Source organism: Ctenocephalides felis, unplaced genomic scaffold (genome assembly GCF_003426905.1).
Source record: "Ctenocephalides felis isolate EL2017-DRISC unplaced genomic scaffold, ASM342690v1 CF-g0.4_SCAFFOLD_03571, whole genome shotgun sequence".
Taxonomy (NCBI): Eukaryota; Metazoa; Arthropoda; class Insecta; order Siphonaptera; family Pulicidae; genus Ctenocephalides; species Ctenocephalides felis.
Genome location: NW_020539725.1, coordinates 12702686 through 12723667, shown reverse-complemented (window position 1 = coordinate 12723667; position 20982 = coordinate 12702686). Strand labels below are relative to the sequence as shown.

At 29.6% G+C, this 20982-nt stretch overlaps 1 protein-coding gene and 1 non-coding gene across 2 annotated transcripts in view; both read left to right on the top strand.

Moving 5' to 3' along the window:
• LOC113385367 (MOB kinase activator-like 2) overlaps positions 1-20982 on the top strand; it is a gene marked incomplete in the record, with an annotated part of 296192 nt that overhangs the window by 216934 nt on the left and 58276 nt on the right.
• Positions 14845-14917, top strand: Trnak-cuu. The gene has a single exon. It is a non-coding gene; the product is annotated as a tRNA-Lys (tRNA).

Genomic DNA, 20982 nt, shown 5'->3' with positions numbered 1-20982 from the left:
AAAAGTTTTAATTGTGTTAAGTGATGAAGTGGTGTCTCTAAAAATTAGCATCTGACCAGACCCTGATATTAGCCCCTTCAAATTGTCCGATATAAAATGATTATTAATTTGTAGTAATGTCGCATTTATATAAACTACCCATTAGTTCTTTTTTTTTTCACAAAATAGCAACAGTCTGAAAAAAAAATACAACTTTTCTTTGATGTTCTCAATTTTTTTTTTTTTAAATGGTAAAAAACGGAATTTGGTGATGAGCGTCGTTGATACTGATGAGAAGTCTATAAAGAAGACTTTGTACGAATTTCAAGACATTCGGTTCAGCAGAAGTTAAGAATTCGTAGGTATCGCAACAAAAAAGGCGGATTTGAGAAAAGCGTTTTTAAATAGTTTCGTGGAGAAAGGAAACAGAGGAGGATTATCGTGATCAAGCAGCTATATATCCAAAAATAATTTGAATTTGAAAACCTTCTTGTACACATATTCTTGAAAAGTAAAACTTAGAAAACATATCTTAGAATTAGATATCGATATCTTCTTTAAAGTCTAAAATAGAAGTAATTTCAAAATTTTTGATATTGTCACCATGGTTTTGATTTTTTATCATTTACGTCTCTCAGCACTGTTAATGGCATTACTAATCTGTCCATTGTCCGTAGTTTCCCTCTTGTAATAATCGTAACATCATGAGGCAGCACACGTTTTCTAATAAGTACGCGACGCGCTTTTAAAAACAATTCCATAAATGGTTTCGTAACGGTATTTCTATAAAACAAACCATTAAGCGCGACCGTGCACCGTTTTTTCTACTTCTAATAAAAATAAAACGAAACTAATAATGCTTCCTTTCGATGATAAAATTAGTTAGTAAAAATCGTCTGCCGGTGATTACTATACGCTCGGTGGTTATAACGGATCCATATCGCACGACGAGGTATATTTTTTAAATATACTTGCCAAAATACAATTTATGGTCTCTGGTAAATATTTTGGAAGTGAATACTCAAACATTGTTTGGCTGCTTATACCAAAACTCTCATTCTTTATCTATGGAAACTCTGGTCAATCTTTTTACGTGTTAAGAATAATTACATTGTTAATATGGTCCAGCAGCCTGTCTGCTACTATTCTTCTAGTACATCTGATTTAAAAGAGATATATAAATAATAAGTAATAATATTTTTTTTTTTTTTTATTTTACCACCAATCAGAACTTAAAGAGTTTCATGAGCTGCTATGCTCACTTCTTAAACAACGTGGTTTTATAGATGGCAATTCAAACGTGAATCTCTATGTGATTACTTTTAATTATTACAATTTCTGTAACATTGTTGACTTTTGCTGGATCAGGATTATTTTCGCTTGAAAACATGTTGCTATCTGGTAAATCTATTTTTCGATGTCACTACTACTTAACACCAGGCTGTCCCAGACAGGTATCAAATCTGCAACCTCTGACTGAAAGCCTTTAGCTTTAGCCACTATCCCTAAAATCACAGTGATTAGAACATTAGCAATACCAATACCCATAACTCATACCAATTTTTAAGTTGGTATGAGTTTATCAAATATATATATAACTTTACTGATCCATTACCTATTGTGTCCATCTGCCTTATTTATTTAATTTATTAAACAATTATCTTAAATTGTTCGAGCCCTTATAGTCCAGTCATTTGGTGCAAAAAAAGGCTGTTGCCGGTACAGTACTCCGGGAATTCTGAAAATTGGTAATCTTGTGGATTTCGAGGTGCTCTTTACGAAAATCAACTTTGCCACCTCAAATTTGAACGGCAAGTTGCCGCCATATTGGAAAAATGGCGTCAAAAAACAGCTTTTTTAAAATATCTCCTTTCTGGCTCATTCTACGATAAAAGTATATATGTACGAATTAAACTAGAGAAAATTTCCTACAATTCTTTAGAAAACCGTTTTTTTGTAAAATTGATAGTTTGAGAGTACGGCCGCCTCAAAGTCTTTGCTGCTCTCGCCGTAGTATCAAATCTGTCCATATATGACAGCACTTCGAACTTGACCACATTCTCTCTAATAATTAATATTTTCAATGTTAAATTAAGCGAATAAGATCTAGAAATAAAATAATTCAAATACTTTTTGTTTTTTTTTGCTAATTTTTTAACACTTCGATGGCAAAGTAGCTATAAGTATACTTATAGCTTGAGTAGCACCTTATAGCTTCAAGTAGCTTGAAGCGTTAAAAAATCAGCAAAAAACAGAAAAATATTTGAATTATTTTATTTCTAGATCTTATTCGCTTAATTTAACATTGAAAATATATTTATTAGAGAGAATGTGGTCAAGTTCGAAGTGCTGTCATATATGGACAGATTTGATACTACGGCGAGAGCAGCAAAGACTTTGAGGCGGCCGTACTCTCAAACTATCAATTTTACAAAAAAACGGTTTTCTAAGGAATTGTAGGAAATTTTCTCTAGTTTAATTCGTACATATATACTTTTATCGTAGAATGAGCCAGAAAGGAGATATTTTAAAAAAGCTGTTTTTTGACGCCATTTTTTCAATATGGCGGCAACTTGCCGTTCAAATTTGAGGTGGCAAAGTTGATTTTCGTAAAGAGCACCTCGAAATCTATAAGATTACAAATTTTCAAAATTCCCGGAGTACTGTACCGGCAAAACGACCAAATGACTGGACTATTAAGTTGTTATAATAGAAGCATATTGAAAATAGTGGTTCAGTAATATTTTTTTATATCCAAGAAATATTATACCAATAGCCAGGAGAAGATAGCAAACATTTTGCATTTGGAGTCGATTATTTCTCTGGATGAAGTTTATTGTTAATGTTTATTTTTTTATTTTATATAATGCAAAAAACATTCAGTAATTTTGATTACTATTGTTAGAGATAAGATTTTAAAATACTACCCAGTGGTAGTCTTTTCAAATTTGAAAATTGATGAGATGAAGAAGAAGTGAGAATTGATGAGAAAGAAATTACTCTTGTCTCTTCATCTCATAAATTTTCAAATTTAAAGTGACTACCACTAGTTAGGTTTTGAAATCTTATCTCTAACATTTGTCACCAAAATAATCATTTGCTTTTCCAGACTAGATTTTTTCAAATCTAGATTACATGTTAACTAGCTAAAACTAAAGGGTTTATTCTTTTGGGCCTTTTGGAGTTGTTTGGCGAAAGCAGGCCTTTAGCAAATTGATTTAAGTGTTTTTCCAATCTAGTCTTGTATTTAGATGCAAGTCTTCTGATTTCTTCTGTCCCCGAAAACAAACTAGACACTTTATGGATAAACCAATTTGGGACATTTTGGGATGCCTCTAACATTAAAGTTAACATAATTGAAAATGAACGAAGACGTTAACTCGCAGTGTTTTCGAAAAGCTAATTTTCAAAAATCAATAATTTTCATAATTGGACCAGTTTCTATAGGACTTTCATGGTTTAGTATGTTCATTAAGGCCAAGTACACTTTCGCTATACCAAGTATGCTTGTATACAACAATTTATAAATCGTCTAACTTTAATTTTAACAAACTACTCATTTTCCTAAACTTTGATGAATTTTTAAAATTAAACTACTTGTAGTAAGGCATTATTATTACAGTAAGTTCTATAAGACCATGATATATATCGCCAAAAAAAAGTTCCATAAAAATCGGCTTAATTTTTTTCAACAGTTAATTACAAGGAAATATCTTAGATCAGGCTTGTACACATAAAACCTAACTTACAAAATCTACAAATGTCAAATAACCATTTTACTGCAAGTGCAATTTTTTATGTCTTTTTGATAACACATACGTGAAGTTAGGTTTATGTGTGAAAATCCTGATCGCACAGCAAATACATATATTTTTGATAGGTTGTCCGAACTAACTCATACAAATATAGACCCTTAAATAGCATTACCATACTTATATTTTCTGAGAATTGGCTCCTAAATCTAACTATAATTTAAAACCTCAGGGTATGAAATTTATAGCAAGAACTGTTGTGTAAAACAATGTTCCAAGTTAAATATTTTATGAAGTATCTGCATGACATTCAAAATAAAATAAGTTTTTATAAAAAATATAAATATTTTTATAAAAACAATTTTTAATTTATTTTAATAACTTAATTTATCCTACACTTCCCAAAATATAATTAACATATAACATATAATAACAGTGCTTATCTCCATATATGCGACCATGAACAAAACCAGCATTTCTTCCTTAATTAAAAATTACAACAATGTACCAAATTAAAATTATAATTATTCCAAATTCGGTATGAATTTTATTTAATTGCCGGAAGTTACTTATTCGAATGTCATTGTTTCCAGCGATGGCGCTTTTCGAGCACGTGAATTTAGTCTATGGAACCGTCAGTGAATTCTGCACGATGAGTGGTTGCCCTGATATGACAGGACCAGGAACGAGGTAATGGAATGATAAGATATAATATTTAATATTTATATTTGATTAACACTTAAATTAACAGCATTACTTATCGTTTTATCATGTTGTATTCAGGAAGTACTGAAATCGATATAAAATGTAAAATATGTAAAACAGCTCTGGGTATTTCTACATGTGCAGTTTAAATTTGTAATTTATTGTATGAATTGTAATAATTGAATAAAATTAACATATTTGCTTAATTTTTATATACTTCCCCGAATTGCTAATTACAATTTGAAATAGTTTTTTTTAAATTTATACAATTAATAGTTTATAACCAGACTATAATTTACTTTCAATTGTTGAAATATTTGAAGCGAAATATTTGAGATATTTGATGCTAATAGTTGAAATATTTGATGCCATATATGCGTTTCTAGAATTGTATAAAATAAACTGTAAGAGAATTAATGAAATTTCACTGAACCATATATTCTACACATTACTGTTTATTTGTGTTAAATTAGTTCATTTTTTTCTATTATTATGTGTATACCGCCACGTAGTTTTAAAATTTATTAAAACTCTCCTTCGATAATTCAGGTTGTTGGATTATAATTTAACCCTTGTCGCTGTAGGTTGTATTAAACAATGATTTGTTTCTAGATTATGCATTTGTTTCAGTTCAAATTACAATCACTGATTTGTTACTAAGTTATAATGAAAGAAGATATATTTATTAGTTATTTATTTATTATACATGTTGTTTCGCGGACTTTACTTTTAGAAGTGAACAATTAGTTATATCAAAACACTCCGCTACCCCCTCTACCAGGGGTAGCAACCATTCCGTGTAAAGCTTAATGCCCTGAAGATTGTCACCTTCATGGCCAACATAATAAACCGAAAAGACGTTCGAACATTATGATTGAGGCATTTACATTTTATATTTATATTTTAGGACATATTTGTGGTTTGATGAGAAAGGAAAGAAAACCAAAGTCCCTGCTCCTCAATATATAGATTTTGTGATGACATTTATCCAACGAAGTGTTGCTGATGAAGCTGTGTTTCCCACCAAATACGGAAGAGATTTTCCCACATCGTTTGAGGTAAGCTAATTGGCACCTAAAGTAAGATCTGGAAAATTATTTAAATTCAGTGGACAGATGAGCAATTCATTGTACATCAACCTATTGTCTTCAGTTTAGTTATTTCGTTATTTTTATTAATTTTATTGATGAGCAAATATTTTTTGATTGGTTTGATAGGTTTGCAACCATTTACGAATAGGTTAATATTAAGGTGACCATGCGTCCCGGTTTAGCCGGGACAGTCCCGAATTTCCACCTTGTGTCCCGGGTTTTTCTAAAAGCAATATTTGTCCTGGATTTAGATTTTTTGTCCCGGGTTGTCCCGGCTTTTATAAAATTAAAATTAAAAATTATGAAAGCAAACAAAGCGCTATTTTTTGCAAATTACAAAATTTCGTAATTATGAGAAAAATTTGATAGAATTTTAAACAAGGCTCAAAAGCTAACAACACAATATTGAAACAGAAGTCCGCAGTTTTGATTAATAAAAAATGATTCATATAAAAACTTTTTTTTTCATTGTATCGTTAAATAGTATTTGTTATTTTAAAGAGCCCGCCCTCCGTCCCGGATTAGTATAACAAAAAATTGCCGTCCCGGTTTTGACTTAAAAAAATATGGTCACCTTAGTTAATATTGAATTACTATCAAGTTTATATTTGGAATTTTTATTATCAGATTCTTAATTAATACTTATATATTGATAAATAATTGATACTGATTCAATTTTTTTTTTTTTGAATCGCACGCCGGAGATCTTTGGATCGAGTTCAGATCGAATATTTTATTATAACACTGAATATAAAGATGGTAGAAATAATATAGAGATTAATGAATCAATTCTGGTGTAACATAGACCAATGCTATGTTACACCAGACCAAACGCAACCGCAACCAGCAAACGTTGCGTTTTTCATATAAAGTGGTACTAAATACTACTAAAAACTGTTAAAATGCTATGTATTTGCTGTGCGATCAGGCGTTTTACACTTAAAATCTAACTTGTCGCATGTATTATTATGATACATCAGAAAGATGCACTCATGATATTTATTTTGGCGTTTGTGCGTTTTCTAGGTTAGGTTTCATATCTAAAACGTCTGACTCCTCAGAAACTACATAGCATTTTGATGGTTTTTAACACCATTTATATGAAAAACGCAATGTAACATAGCCTTGCCATAACATCGGTCTATTTTACACCAAAATTAGCTAATTAATACTTATATTATTAAGCTAACTTATATTATTTCTACCATCATTATATTCAGTGTTATAATAAAATATATTAAATTACATAATAATAGACAGTATCAGGACTCGATCCAAAGATCTCCGGTGTGCGAGTCGAAAAAAAAGAATAAGTATCAAATATTTATCAATATATAAGTAGTAATTAAGAATCTGATAATAAATATTTGCATTTTACGTTGAAAATGTTACTTTTTGCATGTATTATTATGACAGATCAGAAAGTTTCACATATGATAAGATTTTTTTAACGTTTGTGCATTTTCTAAGTTAGGTTTTATATCTAAAACTCCTGACTCTACATCAACCACCTAGCATTTTGATAGTTTTTAGTACCATTTTATATGAAAAACGCAGCGTAACATAGCCTTTCCATAACATTGCTTTATTTTACGCCGGAATTGACCCATAAATTTGATTGGAGTTAATAGTGAAAATATCGAAAATGCTGAAAACTTATATAATATACATGTAATTAATTATGAGGCATGTAATATGTTATATGCAATAGTAAATAGGATATAAAAAAGTATCTAAATAATAAATAAAAGCTAAATGACCTATTGGATCGAGGCCAGTAATTAAAAAAAAAGTTTGTTCTGTTTCAAATTTACTAAATTAGAAATGAACGATTTGAAATTATATTATTTTATTTTATATATAATTTAATTTGTGATGCCATGAAATTCTTATCGATTATCCATAATTTAATCATTCTGATCTATCTTACTCCCTAGTGCCATTGGTGTGATTTTCATTATAATGTAACATTTATTTGTTATTGAAATTTTGCAAATTTTAGTAATGATAGACTGAAAAATTGCAATCATACTATCATTAAATTGATAGTGTAATTGTTGGATGTATAAAATTATATGAACAAGCGGCGACTTCAAGTTTCTGAAAAAAAATTCAACAACTTATTTTGAATTGATTGAAAGTGGAGAAGATAGCATAGAAGCTATATATATTTATTAAATTATAAAATTATTAAAATTGAATATAAATATATAGAATATTTGTTATATTCTTCATGTCAAATCTAATTTCAATTGCAACAATAGCTTTACTGCAATGATTTTAAATCGCTATCAAATTATAACTAATATATTGAAACTGCCCTTCTGCCTTCGGGCCACAAAGTTTAATTGGCCTTGTTTAATTGGCCTCGAATAAATCTAGTTCACTTAAAGTAACAAACTATTTATTCCAGGTGATCTGTCGCAAAATCCTTCGGCTGCTGTTCCACGTTGTGGCGCACCTGTACGCTGCCCACTTCCGTGAGGTGGCCCTGCTCGGCCTGCACGCCCACCTCAATCTGACGTTTGCGCATCTCACGGCGTTGCACAGGTAATTCAATATTTCAATTCTAAACGTTTCCTCATCGCGGAGTACTTTATATTATGTAAAATCGTTATCAACGATGTAGAATTGATTAATATCATTTGAAGACATCGCTGATTGAATAAAATCTAATATTGGAATTGGTTTTTGATCGTTACGCTTTAACGATTTTATTCAATTTAAGGTGGTATTTTAGTCTAGAAGTTTTAAGAAATGATTTTTGTTTGTATTTGCAAAGTATAACTACAGTAGAACCTCGTTTATCCGGACCTCAGTTATATGGATTTGCGATTATTCGGACTACCAACCGCGACTAATTCATATGTATGTACATACCTACAATTCGAATTTTTGCACATTATTTTCGTTGATATCTGTGTATGTATTTGTTATTTTTAATAAATACACAACATTATTCTTTATTCATTCGATTATCCGGATTTTTGATTATCCGAATGCCTATGGACAGCAATTAGTTCGGTTAATCGAGGTTCTACTGTACTCAAGAATATGTATACAAGAGGATTTTTAAGAGTTCAAATTTTTTTTGGGGATAAACTGTTTGGCCACGATAATCATCCTCTATTAACTTCTTTCACGAAGTTTTAAATGAGATTTTCTTGAAAGTATCTTTTTCTATACGATACTCACGATTTCTCAACTTCTACTGGACCAAATTAATAGAAATTTTTACAGTCTTCATTATAGACTTTTCGCCAGGATAAACTGCACTCATCCCCAAATTTCGGATTTTAGTATTTTGAAAAATATCGAGAATATCAAAAAAGCTTTTATCACACTCGCTATTTTGTGAGTTTATTTAAATTTGTCCGTAGTTCATACCAATGCAACATTACCTTAGATTCATTTTTTTTACTAGATTATTTAGTGCTATAATCAGGGGTCATCAATGCTAGAATTAAAATTGTAAATTTTCAGTTTAAAATTTTTTTTTGTATCATATCTTATCTTATAGAAAAATTAATAGTAAAAATATTGTTTGCCCCTTTCATGGCCTTTCAATAATCACATAAAATTTATGTCTCTAGACTAGAATACCCCCTTAATATCAACAAAATGGAATTGTAATTAAATGGAAGGACTTCTGTAACTTTATATCCTTATTTTTGGTAACTTGACGTATAATTAATAATGCCAAATGGTAAATAATAGTTTTGAGATCATAAAATATTTTAATTAAACATTATGAGCATATATTACAGATTACAGATATTATATAATAAATCATGCTGATTATGATTTATGTTGGCTTGATATATTTTAATCACACTATTGTTATTATGAATGGTTTCAATTATGATATTTAATTAGGTTATTGTGGATTGTTTGTGTTAGATTATATATTATGTTAATATTATTAGATTTTTATTACTTTGTTTCATTTTATTTTACTATCGTGTAATTAGTATAAATATATTACACCAATTATTCAAGGTAACGTAAGTAATTAAGAGTAGTATTTTCTAATATAAAAACGCTTTTAAATTATCTAAAAAGGGAATGATTTAAAATAAGTCGTGTTTGGCTAGTATTACAACATTTCGAATAAAGTGTTTTTACATTTGAGGTGTTTGTAACCAGAGTGGACCTTACCAAACATACCTGAACGCCAAAAATCCGTGTCTAAAAATTTGCTACTTTTATATGTTTTTATATCATGAATAAGTAATTTACATACTACTTCTTTCCATTAATTTTTCGCGAAATTTAACTTGATTTTTTCATGATATAAATGAAGCCCCATAGTTGTTTTTTTCTAAAGTGTGAAACAACTTTAGAACCTTAGAGCCTTTTATAGACAGAAATAAATATTATGTTTATTCAAGTTTGGCAACATTATTTAGTGAAAAGCTCATCATATCCTCATCGTATCTCAGTTTGTGAGATGGTCTGCTTATCAACTCCTCATTTATATTGTAACCTCTTCAGCTTTTCATTTGTTTATGTATTAAACATTTATGAAATTTATTAAAACTCTCCTTCGATAACTCAGGTTTTTGGGTTATAATTAACCCTTGTAGCTGTGAACTCTATTAAACACTGATTTGTAGGTATATTATGTATTTGTTGCATTTCTTATTACAATCACTGATTTGTCACTAAGTTATTATGAAAGTAGATATTTTTATTGGTTATTTTTTATACATGTTGTTTTGCGGACTTTACTTTTTGAAGTGAACAATTAGTTCCATCAAAACACTCCGCTACCCCCTCTACTAGGTGTAGCAACCATCCCGTGTAAAGCTCAATGCCATGAAGATTGCCACCTTCATGGCCAATATAATAAAACGAAAATACGTTCGAACACATTGTAATAAATATATTACTACCAATTTAAGAAAATGAATGAATGAATGTATTTTTAAATATATGTGAATCATATATTTAAAAAAATCATATATTATATTTGTGCATGGAATGCAATAAAATGTAATCCTGTGGATGTAAAAATAATATACATCATATACATTGTAGACGCTGTTTTACAATTTGTTTATACGCAGCAGTAAATTTAATAATCACTGCAATTTTTACATTATTATTATTATTGACTTGATCATCTATTTATATATAATAATGCAAAATCAATTGTACGTAAGATATAAAAACTAGTACATACAATGATGTTGTCACACAGTGTTGAGATATGGATTGTCAAAATAAAAACCATAGTAAAAGAGATTTATACAATTACGGAAAAATTAATAGTAGTCTTATCAATATATCGATAAAGAAAAAGTGTAAAATGAGGATCATGTAAATTTATTCTCTTAGGCAGTCGAAACCGGTATTCAAAAGTTTTCAGCAACGGATATCATTGATAGTCTTCAGCTACTTTAATAAATTTATTGAAGTAAAACTTCTTCAGGCGCGACTAGGGTGTAAATCCGTACAAATGCAACGGAAGTGCGTTACGGCAGATAAGATAAGATAAGAGTCAAGGCCAATAATTCGTCATTCGCTCTCGATGATTTCTATACGGGTATCTATATATTTCTATATATTTATATATTACGGGTATTCTATATATTTTCTCGATGATTTCTCGATCATTTCTATACGGGTCGATTGTGTTTAGTAGTCGTGTATGTGAATAGAGATCTGTCGTTGTATGCGTACCGATATCAACAAGGAAATCGGCATAGATAAATAAACATTTTAAAGTCACATCGTAGTATAAATCTTGATTTAATGAAAAATACCTGAATCAGAAGAATATTTCACCCTGTTCCTTAAAACAATTTAAACATTTGTGCAAGTTTATTGATTAGAAATTATTTCTATATTATTCGTAGTTTCTATAAATCTTTGAAGTTATTGAAATGGAAAATATTTTTTAACAAAACAGATATTACAGCTGTTCAAAGAATGAGATTATATCGCCAGCGAAAAAGTAAAAAAATACCATGAGTCAATGGATGTATGTTAATTTTAAGTACATGAAGTTCTTCAAACACAATTATTACATGATGAGTGAAGTTGCGAAAACAATATTTTTTAGGCGTGGTTTAACATAATCCACTGTGTGAACGAATATTATAGAAGTTATTAATCAGCAATTACTTCATTTCTGTAATGAAGGTTAATTTGCAAATGCTAATTACAGTGACAAACCGATCATGTCATATTTGAAGTATGACTTTAATTACATTATTGTTTTTGAATATTATACTTATTTTTAATGTTATTATAAATATATAATTTATAATTTATCATTGTATAAATGTATATAATTGTTGACACTAATAAATATGTGCATTACGAGTGTTACTATATTACCAATAAACGTGGTTCAAAATTATTATATGATGGATTTATTTTTACTTGAATGCCATCTTGTACAGTAGCAAATAAGTTTTACTTCAATCGCGTGTGAACCATACGCGCACTCTTTTTTTCTACCGTTTTTATTGTCAATATTTTTTTTTATTTATCTATTTCCTCTCTCCAGGCGATTCAGTCTAATTGAAGCCAAAGAAACCGAAGTGCTGCGCGACTTAGAACTCGCCCTACGACTATCAGAAGACGCCAATTCAACGCCCAACAATAGTAGCGCGGCCACCACCAGCAACGACACACATGCTGCCGTTGGTGATGGAGTGTGTTCGAATCAAAAGTCAGGAACGTCGTCGACAACCGCTTCTCTGACGTGCATCAATGCCACCTTGGATGGACACCATCCTGCTTCGGGAGATGATGTCGTTTCTAATGAAAGATCGAACAGTGATGATTGTCCGACTTCTGCATAGTAGCAGGCTGATGGGTAGGTAGTAGATTTACAACCATCATGTTTTATCAGGCGATTTAGTACATACATTTATTTTAGTGTTCGTAATAGTTCGCAATAGTTAATAATGAGGGTTCGTCGTGGCGAAGGTCGTTAACGCGTTGACTTTGTATGGACAAGGTCGCGCGTTCGATTACCCGCTCTGGCAATCTGTCATCGGGCAGCGCGATGACTATTTTCAAGTGAAAATATAGATCAAAATACGTTTCCAATTGAAAATAAGCCCATCTCGGGCACTGCGGTGTGAAATGGAAATGGGAAAAACTCTCACACTACTTCTTCCCTGAATCGAGTTGGAATTTTAAGTCAGCTCATGGACCTGCCCTAGGGCAGTACACCCATTATTATTATTATTATTATCAATGAATATTCGTGATGATATCATATGAATACGTTGTAGGTTCTTTCTCTCTGAGTCCAAACTATCACAAACTGACAAATATTGACTAATAACAGTTACAAATTGACAGTTTTGCTCTGTATGCAATAGTTTGGGCTCGGAGGAAATGAAACCTGTAATTGATCCTCTTATCATTTATAATCCCTTACTTACTTCAGATTTTATGTAGAGAATATACTAAGGAGCCAATTCTTGGATAAAATAATTATGTTACGTTATATGTCTCTTTTATTGTATAAAAAGCTATATTTTGGCTGTTCGATTGATCGTTCTACACTAAGTCTACTTTTAAAACTGTAACCCTCAAATGGCACAAACGTCAGAGAATACCTTTGTTCGACTTCACGCGTGTGTTATCAGGAGCAACACAAAATATTGATTGATTATGATAATATTGTTATTTAACATTTGTGCCATTTGGAGGTTAGGTATTAAAAATAGAATAGTGTAAAAGGTTCGATCGAACAGCACAGACATAGCTTTTTGAAAGTTATTTACTACCAATGATATTACTCAAGATGGTATTTACCAAAAGAGACCTGTAACATAGCATAATTAAGTTGTCCCGAAAATTGCCCCCATAATCCTCAAAAGCATGTTTTGATGAATAGAAATTTGTGTTAAGTATTTGTTCTCAAGAGTTTTATTATACCTGAACGAAAATTTCTCAAACATTATATTTTCAACATATATCAATAATAAATAGATTAAAATCCTTATCAAATGGTTTGAAACATGGGAATAAATGCATATGAAGGAATGAATAATGATTCACTGATTAAATATATCAACTAGTGGCATCGTGCCTTAAGGCAAATTGCTGGAACTTTCCGTACCAGAATTATATATTCGACGAAAAAAATTAGTAATCAATAAAAATTGATCAATGATTTACAATAATTGTTTTATAAATTTTCAAATAGATAATTATAATCATTATATATTTTATCGTTCATAAAATATACAGTGAGGATCTTATCGCTCAAAGCACTTGAGAAAGTTTACATTAGCAGGAGGTGAATGAATGAATCCATCTGAGGATATATTTATTACGTTTGGAATAACGCATTTGAAATATATAGATTTTGAAACTGAAATGTAAAGTATAAAACTTTGTATAGTTTTTTTTTTCTTAAATTTTTGATATTTGCTTGAACCGTATAAGTATACTTTAAAAATTAAAAATCTTGGTACGGAACCCAACAAAATTGTAACAAAAAAATTAATACTCATTTTTAAAAACTTCATCAGATGTCTGATAATTTGATGTGCATACGTCTAATGTTCATTTTTGACCATCAAAAATTTTTTTTTACTTTTTCCTATATATCTCCGAAACCGCTAGACCTGCCTTACCAAAAATTTTATCAATTATTTATTTAAAATGTTTTTCTGAATCATCCAAATCGAGTACCCTTTTTTCTCAAAAACCGAATTACAGTTGTTGGCACTTTTTGCCAACTTCGAAACGGCTAAACCCGTTTTCACCACTAATTAATCAGCACGTCTTCATATCAATAGAAATCGAATGTGTTTTTAACAATTCAAATCGGTTGATTTGTGCGCCCGAAATCGTGGACGAAAAATTGTATCAAAACATACATACATACTACACACACACACACACACATCCATTTTTTTTGGTATGCCAAAATGTTCAGAATCCTTTGAAACGTATGTTTACGTTTGCAAAATTTATTTGGTAATTCGTTATGAATTATATTATCATTTGAGTATTTATCAAATTTGATTATAAGTAAAGTTAAGGGAGTAGAACAAATTTTATTTAAAAATTGGAGGACCCTGGTACAAAACACAAAACTTCAGAAACTACTGTTGGAAACTTTTACTCCGTATATTTATCTTTTAATTTTTATATTATATTTTTGAATGAACTGCGAACTTTTATCACCATTTTGTCAAACATTTACATATCTGGTTTTAAATAAAAAAAGACAAATTATAATTTCTTGTAGTAAATGTGAGATGTTTCATACATTTGTATCCCTGTCGCTTTATCTTCGGTTGAAAACGACACCTGGCCATAATCAATGTTTGCTGTAAGCCCGGCTAGCTCAGTCGGTAGAGCATGAGACTCTTAATCTCAGGGTCGTGGGTTCGAGCCCCACGTTGGGCGAAATTTTTTTTTGCATTTGGCTTAACGAATACTCGTGCCTAAAGTTCCTTTACATTTTACAAATTTTATTTTGTATAAAAAATTAAATAGTATAATTATTGTTTGCCATGCGACCAAGAGAATAGACGTTAAGTAGCAACGAAATTCTTTGATTAACCTTTACTCGGTTTTAATGATGAATTAAATGTTTATTGTTTTATACATATACAGTATCCACTATGCCAAACGATTTACTTTTATAATTATGATTTTACCTTATAAAAATTTTAATATCGTGATTATTTATTCTTGTAGGTTGCGACAGCTGATTAACATCATTGCTAATTCGGCAGAATGTTGTGGACATTTTCGTATCGCCTGAGAAATTTTCTGTGTGGTCTCACTAAAGATATAAATCAAAATCATATAGCAGTTTCATTAAAACAATAAGTGATTTGTTACATTATACAGGATAAAAGATGGACTGATGAATTGGTACAATTTGTTGTACAATTACTAAGGTACTAGTTACCTTAATTTGATATATTGAGGTTGTTTTTAATTTTCATTTGTATGTAGTATTTATTTAAAAATCTTTGATAGTGTACAAGAGTGGCAGAGTTAATTTTAGTTTAGTGGACTGGTTTTGTTGCTAGACATATTAGTGGAGATAATTGATTTTATTAGTATATCGAATTTTATTTAGCAAATTAACAATTAGTAGTTTTAAAATAAAAACATATTTTATAACATTAGATTTGCTGCTGTACAAAAAACCGTGATGATATATACCTTAAATTCATCAAATATGTTTGGCAACAATATTTCGATTTTAATGTTATATTTTATCTCAAAATTTTTTAATGACCAGTGATGCACTCGGGACTGGAGGTCTGTGATCATGTCAATGTTTGAATTTAAAAAATATGTAACACAAGTCTTGTTTGTATCATTGTAATTTGTATATAGTTTATTTAATTTTCTAAAACTAATTAATTTTATAATAACTCCTCATTAAAGTATTCAATCTAGCTTTCTAATAATAAATGCCTAGTATTGTTTTCATTTGTCTTGTAAATTATGTTTATTATAGCTGGCATTGTGATTTTCCTTAATTTTCTTGTTTGTTGACTTAGTTTGTATATTTTAGTTGAGAGATAATTGATAAAAGTACTAAACACGCTAGTAAAATAAATTTATTAGAGGTTTATGAAGATAGTTATAAACAGAGAATAACAGAAAATGCTTTATTCTAAAATATAGAGTTAATAAATTATATTCTACGATATATGCCAACATGCAGGCATATTTCCTGAAATATTTGTGCATATTACCGTGCATATTAATGTATGTGTGTATATATAAATATATATATGAAGAATATAGAGATTATGCAATTATTAACACTTGCCTTTCATTATATTATAGTCGTTCAAATTCATTTTTTAATATTTTCACTAAAAATATTATATATATATAACGTCTGATATGTAGCAATATTTAATTGTTTAAGGATCTTATAAATTAATGTTGTTCAAAATCATCTCAGTACTTTTTAGAATTAATCATTATATAGAGTAAATCATTAATAAATCTGGTGAAGTCAGTAACGTCTAACAAAATACCTACTCAGTATCGAATTTGACTCTCATTTGTGGACTTTCAAACAATTTATTTCAAATTTCAAATAGATATCTTTAAGACAAAGAATATTTTTAAAATACTAAATACGTTGTAACTAAAGTACATTTAATTTTTAATTTCAAGTCTTGTCATTCATTTATGATAAAAAAAATAATGAGCTGTATTCGCAAAGCAAAACAAAATAAGTGATTGTAAGATAACAAATAAATTAAGTAGAAGTATTTTGTTATCAAACATTTAATGAAATATTTCTAAATTATTCAGGAGAACTAGCAGTTCTCACAAACATTTTGATTAACAAATGCTTCTAAAACTTTGATTAATTCAGAATGAAATCAATAAAATGCATAATATATTTAACATAATGTATAACTAACTGAAGTTGAATAACGAATAACAATAAAATCATGGAAGAGATAGATTAAACATAAACTTCTTCTTCGGGGAGTTAAAAATTGCCTATTGTAAGTTTACTTAGTTGACTGAGAATGCATTTTAATTTTATTTCATATAATCAGTTTTACACCTGTCCTTAAATGAACAATAAGTATAACTGTATGATTAAAGAAAAAAAACTTTAAAAATACAAAATCTTGTACCAACGTCAGATATTTTGAGAATTAGCTTATGTTAATGTAACATGAATTTCTTTTTTAATATTACTTTGATAGTGTTGTAGCATAGTTCTCTAGCAAGTGGGTTTGGATGATCCTCGAGTGGCTTTTGTAATTGTCTGAATATGTTCGTAACGTTTATTGTGTTCATGTCCGTTGTCTTTATGTATTCATCAATTAGGTACATTCTTTGTGGCATTTAAAATTTCTTTTAGTAATATATTTACCCATCTTTGATTTTTTATCACGTTTTATTTGGAAGCTGATTCCAAAAAATTGATATTTAGAAAAGTGCTAAGTAGACTCAAAATTATAAAACTTTATTGTAAATTTTATATAAAGAAAACGGCTAAAATGCATTTTTTTATATCAAAATAAAAAATCGTATGTATAATTTGATACGAGAAATGATATTCAACGTCAAGATTGAGAACCATGAACATATTTAATTCTAATTTTGTCTAGAAGGTTGAGAACCATGTAATTTTTCGATTGTCAATGTTGGCTAACATGGCAAAGCGGTACCCGGCAGAACGCTGAAGATGATTGTTCAGTAATGATAAAGGTTATGCAAAAATACGTTGTTAATTGTTAAACCGTTTTTAAGTTAGTTCAAGCATAATTTAACATAATATTATTAAAAGAAACATTGTACAAGCATTCGTAAGGTTGTTGCAAATTTAAGAATATGGTAAAGTGGTATTTTGACAAGAGTGTTAATATTGTGACTCATGTGCTGCCAGTTGGACCAAGTTGTTTTTAATCGTGGTTTGTGACGAAGTTACATATGTAATTAATTTTTAGTATTTATCAATAGTGGATATACATTCAGTTAAGTGTTAATAAAAGTTTGTGTTTTTGATAATAAAAGTGATATTACCATGCCTTATAGAAAATAATGCCGGTTGCAATTAGTTGTGTGTCACTGACAAGAAGGATGGCCATTACATGTCTTGCATAAGTGTCAAATTTAAAATGACTTGAGTTAAGGTAAGTTTTTTAAATCTTTTATCCATAATTCTAAATTTCAAGAAATACCATAGGGTTTGTTTTTATGCATTTGTACACAAAATGATAACGATTTTGCAGACGATAAATTATTATATTATCATATACATGCGTTGCATAACTGACAGATGATCATAAGAAGATCCCTTTCTCGACATTGTTGTACAATTATCGGAGTTATCGGTGATTGTGAAATTAGAAATACGTACAATAGCCGTAGAAATTTAACAGTACTCATTCTAGTCAATGTGCGTGTATGTATATGTATGTTTGTATGTTGTATATCAGTTACTATAGTGCGGCCGGGCTGGCAAAATTACACGGGCCTCTGGCCCAAGGGGGCTCCGGCCCAAGAGACTGCTCAGAAATGTTTATAACTTTTATACTGATTTGCCCCATTTTTTTCACATCGTTTTCTTAAGAATCTTTTCTGTAAACGTCGGTTTTAATCGATATCGATTATAATTATTTTTCTTCATTGCGATTCAATCTAAACAATATTTTTTTTATGAATACTCGAACCTAATTATAAGTGAAGGGGCTTATGGACATTACTGGGACAAATATAACGTGTAATTGTGCACGCTGAAAAAATTTGAGTTTATTAAATTTAAAACCTAGTACAACATGACGGTTTTTACTGAAAAGAATATTCCACGGACACCAGATGGATATTTTCTAAATATCTGCCTTTTGCTCGTAAAACAGCAGCGTATATTCTGGGCATCCTTTCAATCAATTTATGCAATAGTTCCGTCGTTATTTCATTCCAGCGATTCAGTAGGAACGTCCAAACCTGTTTCATATTAGTTGGTTGCAATTTTCTCTCTTGTCTGTCCAACTCAATCCATATATTTGAGTTCTTTCTGCTTCTTTTCGACTGATTGTGAGAAGGAATTTAGAAGTGTGCTAAGGATCATTATCTTACTGGAAAACCAATCCGCGACCCACAATTCTTTTCTCACATGGAAGTGGGAAAAGGGGTTTCTCAAGTGCCGTTGAAATTTTTTTTTATTTATTTTTCATAGCAAACTATACAAAGAACATTCAGCTATATATTATTACAGGTATATATTATTTGACTGCGTGAGAAGGATCGCTATCCTGCGATAGCACCTTCTTAGATGTTATGTGATATTTTGTAGTAAATCATTGCAGATTGCTTTTTGAGACGCTTTGGTGGTAAAAGCTTGAGCAGATCTAACGCTAATTCGTTTGGATGACGACTAAGACGAGTTTTGTATCTGGAGCAGTAAAGACTAATTTCTTCTTCTATTGTTCCAATTCTGAGATCTTGATGTATCAACCAATTGGGAACGTATTTTGGAGCGTTCACGATTTCTTTCAAAATTTTATTTTGGAACCTTTGTATAATAGTTATGTTTGAATTACTGGCCGCACCCCATAGTTGTAGGCCGTAGGACCATATTGGTTTAATAATTGTCTTGTATATTAGGAGTTTATTTTCTATTGTGACTTGTGATTTCCAGCCGATTAACCAATTAAGTTGCCTACGTGTTATGTTGTGGTAGACTTTTTTGTCCATCAATTTTCACAATGTCACCAACAATGCCCCCAGCAAATCATCACCAGACTAACACTGAACCTCTCCCTTACCGTAGCCAGGACCCAGTCTCCCCTATTTTATAAAAATCTACTTGAATTTTTTAATGGAAATATTAGTTTACTTTTTCTGATATTTTTTACTGTAAACTTATATTATAAGCTTATGATGAAGTGGCATAATAACCAGGTATGACTAATCTTGGTGCGTCTATAAACATACTGTAAAAATATTCAATATATTATTTTTTTTGCATATTTTTTTTGTCAAGCAAAAAAATACATTTTTAATATATTAAATAAAAAAAATTCTTGTGGGGTTTTCACATATTTTTTATTAAAAACAAACAACGTCTTAAACAGCTATTTATGAACAATATTTATTGTACGCAATTTTCATGTGCCATAATATAGCTAAAATGTTATTTTCCACCTATAGTTTTTATGAACATAGCTCTTGAGAAGTTAATTTATGTGAAATATTTGGTACGATTACATATTCATTATTAATAATTAATATATAATATATTTTTCATTCATAGCATAAAAAGATATTTTTTATTTATGCAATTTTGTCAATACAAAAAGAACTATATTTGCAACTTAATTGATCAATTGATGGTTTTATTGAATCATATTGATATATATATATATATATATATATATATATATCAATTAGTAATTTTTAATTTTACATTTCTCTGCTAAGCAATATTAAAGATCTGCACTTTTCACTACTTTTTAATTTTATTTTGCATACAGAAATTGGTTTGCAATGGCAGTGGTATTGAAATTTAGTTAATATTTTTACCCATGGATAGTTAATATATTTATTTATAAAAAATTTCAGTATTTTCTACATCGCAAGGCAGGTTATTTAACGCTAAGCTCAATGGGTTTTTTGGACCTCAATTTATGAAATGAAATATTTTTAGAAAAGGTAATACAAATATTTGGTTAATTATAACTAAAAATTGTATAACACATTCATGATAACTAATAAATGATGAAAGCATAATTATGCAATTAAATAGTATAATTTTGATTCAGGATTAATGCAAAATCATGTTAATGATTATAACACCACATAATTTATGAATGTTTCTAAATAAATCATTATATTATAAATGCTTAAAAACTATTCAGAAAACCTTAGGTTTTATTTAAATTCATTAAATACATTATAGATTATAAAATCACGCAAGTATATAAATAAATATATTCATTTTTATTTAAAAAGCTTAGCTCTATACAATA